The sequence below is a fragment of the Saccostrea cucullata genome, unplaced genomic scaffold (genome assembly GCF_032062105.1).
Source record: "Saccostrea cucullata isolate Sc308-1 unplaced genomic scaffold, CSIRO_AGI_Scuc_v1 ctg2806, whole genome shotgun sequence".
Classification (NCBI taxonomy): Eukaryota; Metazoa; Mollusca; class Bivalvia; order Ostreida; family Ostreidae; genus Saccostrea; species Saccostrea cuccullata.
Genome location: NW_026920864.1, coordinates 124,875 through 132,436, shown reverse-complemented (window position 1 = coordinate 132,436; position 7,562 = coordinate 124,875).

Below are 7,562 nucleotides of genomic sequence, written 5' to 3'. Positions count from 1 at the left end.
CGTGACAATGATTTGGGTGAATACATAGTTAGCAAGTAACAATAGAACAAGAACTAATATGGCGTCTATCGATGAAATATGGCGGCTATTTGTTTACATTCTCGGCTATTTTATGATGTCAGTAGAGCTTTAACGAGATATAACTCATTTTCATAACAGATTATAGAGCGAACAAAGGGTATTTGAATGAAATATATGGAGTAATGTAGTACGTCGTACACAGATGCAAAATAAGACCTTAGTATTTAAAAGTTTATGTCAGCTTTAAATACCTGTGCTCATTCACTGTACACAAAAAGTTCATTGTTTTCATATGTTTCATAGAGATTAACAAACAGTATTTACGCTTAAAGGTCCATTAGAAATAACAATTAAGAGCAGAGCAAACAAGTACCTCTGAAACATCAGAGGTGAGATCAGGTGCCATGGAGGAGTGAGCATCTCTTAATGACTGGTCACAACCGCCATGTGTTCCTTATTATGATAAAAAATAACGGAAAATTCGTTATCAATTCAGTGTGTAAATGATTAATGGACTAACAATTAGTTTAAAAAACGTCAGTCATAATTTGTCTCAATTATAAACTGTATTTTCTGACAAGGCCATTATGTTGACCATAAAAATTACGAAATTATGACTTTTAATTAAATGAGACTGCTGATATACTTGTTTCATCAACTTTTTTGTCAATAATTAACATCGTTTTAGAAATTGAACATACATAGAGCATGCTCTTGCGTAACTGAGAGATATAACATCCTTATGCAGTTGATGAAAGTATATTGTTGCATAAGTATATTGCTGCATAAGTAACAGAAGTTGACGGTTGAAAAGTTACAGTCATCACGTTCATAATAGAGTTTGGTTGTTAGATTACCAGTAAGGTCTTTGTCAAATTAAATATCCAATATGAAACATACTCTCTGGTAATTTTTATCTCAAACTAACCGAAATATGTCGTATCGACATAAAAATGGAAATTACCAATTGGTACCCCTGAGAATTCCAATAGATTGTTGGAAACCTGGTCTCCAAAAACAACAAAAATATTATCAATCAGAAACTAATCCATAGTGAAACGAAAGTCACATTATTGTATCCCTTTACCCATTGGTGCTATTAGCAAAAAATGGCTGAAGTTTGTCCATTCGTTCAAGAGAAGATATATGTTCAACAGTCTACGACCGACGGTTGGCGCACGACGATAAAGGAAAAACCTGAGTGACTCAGGAGACCTAACAAACACAGTAATATTTTAACAGCGTGACTTACCATATTCCTATGAAATGTCAATTTTAATCCATGAAAAAAGTAATAGTCCTCTAGTTCTTCACTTTCGTCTTCTATTAATTCTGAATACATATCCCTAGCCTCGTATCCAAACTTAGCAACCAAGAAATCTTTTCTTAATAGTAAACATGTTGGAGCTTTATTTCTAATTCTATCCCAGGAATTGAATTTTGCTACTTTTAAAAATGTCTGAGATTCGAAGACATACGTGCTGCTATTTGCAGCAAAATCTATCCCAGCGACATATTTGCTCGCAATTCTTCTCTCCATTTGGTATTTAAAGACACTCGCTTTGTTCTAAAATGAACAAAATCATGTTTAGGTTTAATTTTTTTGAGTATGGAAGCCCTAAAAGCATTCTAAAATTGTAAACAAGAGGCCCACGGGCCTTATAGGTCACCTGAGTATCATTCAACACAACTTTCCAGCAATTGAATTTGGTTTGTGTTTTAATCCAAAAGCCATGAAATTCACAATTTTAAGAGAGGCACCATTGCTTATCAAAGAGCAGATTTCAAAGCATAAATTTATTTTTAGACAAAGTAACCCCCCACCCGGTACCCCTGACCCAGGGGCCTTGAAATTATCCATTTTGATAAAATTACATTTCTTCATCATAAGGCCAGTATTTTTTTTTTATTATAGATTTAGTTAAGATCATCAGAATGAAAAAGTCGTATAGGACGAGGAAATAAAACGAAAAACGATTTGGGGGGATAAATTAATTATTGACATTTGTACATTCATTTTTGCTTCTTTTTATGCTATCCTAACAGGCTCCTTGCCACTAGACACATAATGGTTACAAATAGAAAAGTAGAACATTTGATTGTTTATTTCATCATCTGCCAGTTTGAGCCAGTGATATAAATTTTGTTATATTGATCAAAATATGATCAATTGATATTTTTAAAAATCAATTCTTTATAACTCTTTCAATACATCTTCATTAATTAATATGTATTAGGTGAATGTGTAGACATTGTTCTGAAAATAAAATCTACTTGATACCTAACATTATAATTCCAATCAAAAAAATAGACTGGGAGTAGGGTGATCATTTTTAATTAAGTGTAAATATTTTTTTTTTATTTCTTTAGGCTATTGTTTATATATTTCTCAAATGGACTTAACTTCCCCCATAGTTTTATTCATTACATCTGATGCATGATTAAGCGATCCTTTTCTGAAGAATGATGCTTAGACTGTAAGCTATAAGAGAGACATAAGCAATGTCGCTAGCAATAGCTACCACGGGCAGTTTTGAACCTGTGGGAGGAAAATAATTCAGATACTTTTGTATACGAATACATACATGTAATTATCTCACCAGCATGTCATTGTGCAATAAAGTCGTCAGCATTTTATTTGTCCTCTGAACGGGTGAAACGTTTTGAATGACACTCCTATCGATAAATTTTTACACTGAACCAAGCTATGGTTTACTCAGGTGACCTAATAAAATCTTATAATGAAAAAATGCTACAATTTACAATCGTCTTTATAATTAAGGTAAAAAAAGCTGTGTTATCCTATATTCTTGCATATTCTAAACGACTGAATCACGCACTATGTACATGTTCATTGATTCAAAAGATTATATTGTTTGTTTATAATTGTAGTCGTTCTCTTTTCAAATATAAGCATTTAAAGTCTTTTAAAGGGTATGTGGCACGCTAGGATTTTAATGAAAATTGGCACAGTCACAATCTCATATTACTATTTGAAAAAAAATAACATAATAGATTGTTGCAATGTTTTTATCACCTAATAGAACCGAGAATTTGGAGAGTGAAAAAAATGCCGCACGTCAAAAGTCTGTATTTGATGAAGATATAATGTAATAAAACCTTTTTTATAAAGATATACCATTTTTATAAAATTTCTTTAAAATGCCCTCTTTTTTATATTAGATTGCTGACTGGAGTTTTTCATAACGATTGTTAGGCTATTATGTATACGTACACATTGAAATGTCAGCGATGATGAATTATAGGTACAAGTTAAGATTTTACCAAGTTATGAATTAAAGAATATCTGAGAGGACGTGTACCTGTAGAAGTAGAATAAATAACGGTGTTTTTAATTTCACTATCTTCACGAGTTCAGAATTTTCCGAGAATTTTGAACCATCATGGATATTATTTCATTTCATTTCTCCTAAACACGCATAACATCTGAATATTTAATTAAAAAAATCTTGAAATTAAAACCACCGTACAAGGTAGTTTTCTAACAAACAGTGAAACTTTAGAGCGTGAAATCAAAGACGTCTACAGTGCTCAGGCACTTGTTACGGAAATGATTTTTAACCCATAGTGTAATAATAAAAAAAAGGTATCTAACTCCGAATTACACTCAGTACCCCCCCCCCCTCCTTAGAAACGCACTCATTTACACTTTCAGATGAAATGCACTGGCAAAATTTTTATTACCATTGTCTTCTACGATAATTTATCTACACAACCATATACGGCATGCATGTCTTCCGAGTGGAAAGTGGAACTCATCCACGAAACGGTATGTGCTAATCTCGGGCGAAGAGCATTAAAATTCTATTCAAGATTTAATATATTGCATACGATAATAAAATTATATTTGATTACCTCTCATTTTTCACAAAAACACTACGACACTTTTTCGATGTAATTTTAAATACAGATTTTTAGGCAATCAAAATTGTCGTGCTGGATCAGCACATACCGTTTTGTGGATGAGTTCCTCTTTCCACTCGGCGGACAGAGTTTTGACACTGTTTACGGAGATAAATGAAAATAAAGACATGCATGCCGTATACGTGTATGGTTGTGTAGATAAATTATCGAATAAGACAATGGTAATAAAAAGTTTGCCAGTGCATTTCATCTGAAAGTGTAAATGAGTGCGTTTCTGAAGGAGGGGGTTCTGAGTCTAAATCGGAGTTACATACATTGTGGTATTATTATTGCACGGCGTCAGGCACTACTATGGATCAATATTTCCGAGGTTCGAAGCTTTTGCATGCTGATTATCACCGGATATTGTTACCTGCGTTTCAAAAAAAAAGTTTGCAGAAAAATAACCATATTACTGATACAATATATTGATGTGGTTATTTCCTTTATCATGCAGCTTTTTAAATTAAAGCGAGTTTCTATAAACGGGCATGTTCTTTTGACCTTTTTCTACTGGATTAGTCCATTTGTCTTCTAGGTAAGGGGTGGCACATTCATTTCGCGCAAAATGTCACGTACATGATTGTGCCTTTCACTCTTTTCCTGGACGATTCTATTTGAATGGACATGAAAACTGCATGAATTTTATATTAAAGGCTGTTCTTTTTATCGGAATGTCGATCGAGCTTTGGAAAAAAAAAACATATCTGTGATATTGTGAAATAAGTTAGAAGTTGCATCATTTCAAGTAATAAAAGCGAAACGAACAAAGACTTCTTACAGTGTAAGAGGATGAACTGGCTAAATATCTGATCATATTCCCCCCTCCAGGGATTCCTCCTCCATAAACAGAAAAAAGACATATATAGGAAAGTGTTCCCTCACATTTCAGGATTGAGGAAGTTTATTACTTTTTTGCTCTTAAAAATATATTTGATGTGGACCCCCCACCTCGAGAAAAACATCCTGAATTCATAAAACATAACGGGCATTATTTATTATTCATACCACGTTTCCAGCAATCGTTGATGCTCTGGTATACCCAACAATTAAAGTAATAAACATATTCTGCATGTCAGTCATAACCGTTACTATTCCCAATTTCCAAAGCTCTCCACCAGCAAGTGGCATCTCCAATCCATGCAACAAACGAAAAACAGAACAAAACTATATTTTAAAAATATTCAATATCATGTTATATTTTTTAACTCTTCACTATACTCATACTGTTACCCACATACATGTACATGTACTGTACATTCCTTTTTTATTTGACATACATACAATACATACGTTTAATATAAAATTTACTCATTTTCCATTGCTCTGATGAGTTGCACACAACTTAAAATGAATGCATGGTGTTTTGTGCAACGTGTTCATTATTATTTAGTGAAATAATTTAACACCTCCCTCTCACCCAATGTAAACGTTTATAACTTTAATATCATGCTGATAGGTTCTATAAATATCGATGGCATTAGTCAGGCAAGCTTTTTGAAAAGCTTTTACTTGCACTATGGGTTAAAAATTATTTCCGAAACAAGTGCCTCTGCTACAGTGTGTGAATTGAATTGATCATATTTTATTGTTGTATTTATACAATTGGATTATAGTAAAAAAAAGTTGTTTATAAGGTGACTGTTTAACGATTTTTCTTTTCATTTAGTGTGCTTACACAGCGAATGAGATAAAAATATGCAAATATAAATACAGAAAAATCTACAGCTTTTCCCTGCATGAACACTGTCAAGAAAGATAGCCACAAATTCTGTGTTGTGTCGTTATTATTGTTTAAACTTTTAACTATTTAATTGTTTTAAAATTTGAAAAAAATAAACCATTCATCAAGTCTACTGTTTCTATAACAAAAATATTTTCTTTATATACATCTTGATATTTTTTTTCTGAAGAGGTTTGGCGAAAGAGAAGTTATTTGAATTATAATGTTTGAAGCAAAGCCAAGAATCTTGGATACTTTTTAAATCTAATCAATGTACCGTTTTCGTATCCACATTTTTTTTTTTATTTCTTTAAAGGCTTAAAGGGTTATTGATATATAATTTAACGAAACTCGTCTATTCCTTTTTTATACCCCACGCAACAAGTTGCGTGAGGTATAATGTTTTTTACCTGTCCGTCAGTGTCAGTCAGTCCTGTTTTTTTGTCAGCGCAACTCCTCTTAAACCGCTGCACAGAATTTCATCAAACTTTGCAGATATTTAGGACACAATATGTAGTTGTTCATATTACCAGGAAATTCCGATTCCTTTATTTTTTTCAGGAATTTCCGCACTTTTTAACTTAGATTTTTGGCCATACCTTGAATATAGAGATGAACAGTTTGTCAGCGCAACTCCTCATAAACCGCTGCACAGAATTTCATCAAACTTTGGAAATATTTAGGACACAATGTGTAAATGTGCATATTACCAGGAAATTCTGATTCCTTCATTTTTTCCGAGAATTTCCACACAATTCAACTTAGATTTTTAGCTAACCTTGAATATAGAGATGAACAGTTTGTCAGCGCAACTCCTCATAAACCGCTGCACAGAATTTCATCAAACTTTGGGGATATTTAGGACACAATGTGTAGATGTGCACATTACCAGAAAATTCCGATTCCTTTATTTTTCCGAGAATTTCCACACAATTCAACTTAGATTTTTGGCTAACCTTGAATATAGAGATGAACAGTTTGTCAGCGCAACTCCTCATAAACCGCTGCACAGAATTTCATCAAACTTTGGATATATTTAGGACACAATGTGTAGATGTGCACATTACCAGGAAATACCGATTCCTTTATTTTTCCGGGAATTTACCCACTTCTCAACTTAGATTTTTGGCCATACTTTGAATATAGAGATGAACAGTTTGTCAGCGCAACTCCTCTTAAATCACTGCACAGAATTACGTCAAACTTTGCAGATATTTAGGACACAATGTGTAGATGTGCATATTACCAGGAAATTCCGATTCCTTTTTTTCCCGGGAATTTCCACACTTTTCATCTTAGATTTTTGGCCATACCTTGAATATAGAGATGAACAGTTTGTCAGCGCAACTCCTCTTAAACCGCTGCGCAGAATTTCATCAAACTTTGGATATATTTAGGACACAGTGTAGATGTGCACATTACCAGGAAATTCCGATTCCTTTATTTTTCCGGGAATTTACCCACTTCTCAACTTAGATTTTTGGCCATACTTTGAATATAGAGATGAACAGTTTGTCAGCGCAACTCCTCTTAAATCGCTGCACAGAATTACGTCAAACTTTGCAGATATTTAGGACACAATGTGTAGATGTGCATATTACCAGGAAATTCCGATTCCTTTTTTTTTCCGGGAATTTCCACACTTTTCAACTTAGATTTTTGGCCATGCCTTGAATATAGAGATAAACAGTTTGTCAGTGCAACTCCTCTAAAACCGATGCACAGAATTTCGTCAAACTTTGGATATATTTAGGTCACAATGTGTAGATATGCATATTACCAGGAAATTCCAATTCCTTTATTTTTTACGCGAATTTCCGCACTAAAAACTTAGATTTTTGGTTATACCTTGAATATTGAGATGGACAGTTTGTCAGTGCAACTCCTCTTAAAC